Source organism: Salmo trutta, chromosome 5 (assembly GCF_901001165.1).
Source record: "Salmo trutta chromosome 5, fSalTru1.1, whole genome shotgun sequence".
Lineage (NCBI taxonomy): Eukaryota > Metazoa > Chordata > Actinopteri > Salmoniformes > Salmonidae > Salmo > Salmo trutta.
The window spans coordinates 66,783,412-66,784,095 of NC_042961.1; positions in this window are offsets into that span (position 1 = coordinate 66,783,412).

Sequence of the window (684 nt, forward strand, 5' to 3'; positions counted from 1 at the left end):
GACATTTTTCAGTCAAATTTTGGCGCCAGTAGAGTAGATATCTAGCTATATAAACCACGTCTTCTCCGATGTTGGCTCACTTCCCACTTCCTGTTGAAGGAAGGTACTATACCTTCTGTCCCAATTACCACTTCCTGTTGAAGGAAGATACTATACCTTCTGTCCCAATTACCACTTCCTGTTGAAGGAAGACACTATACCTTCTGTCCCAATTATCACTTCCTGTTAAAGGAAGATACTATACCTTCTGGCTCACTTCCCACTTCCTGTTAAAGGAAGATGCTATTCCTTCTGGCCCAATTACCACTTCCTGTTGAAGGAAGATCGGAATGCTGTGAACCAAGAGGTCGTCAGTTCAAATCCTAGGTGATGACATGTTGAATAATAATAACTGTATAAATGAACATGCACAATGTAAAATATGTCAAGTATGTAAGTTAAAACACTGCATATTAAAACTGTAAACACTGCATATTAAAACTTTAAACATTGCATGTTAACTCTGTTAGTTGAAACACTGCATATTAAAACTGTAAACACTGCATGTTAACTCTGTAAAACACTGCATATTAACACTATAAAATACTGCATATTAACACTGTAAAACACTGCATATTAACACTGTAAAACACTGCATATTAACACTGTAAAACACTGCATATTAACACTGTAAAACACTGCATA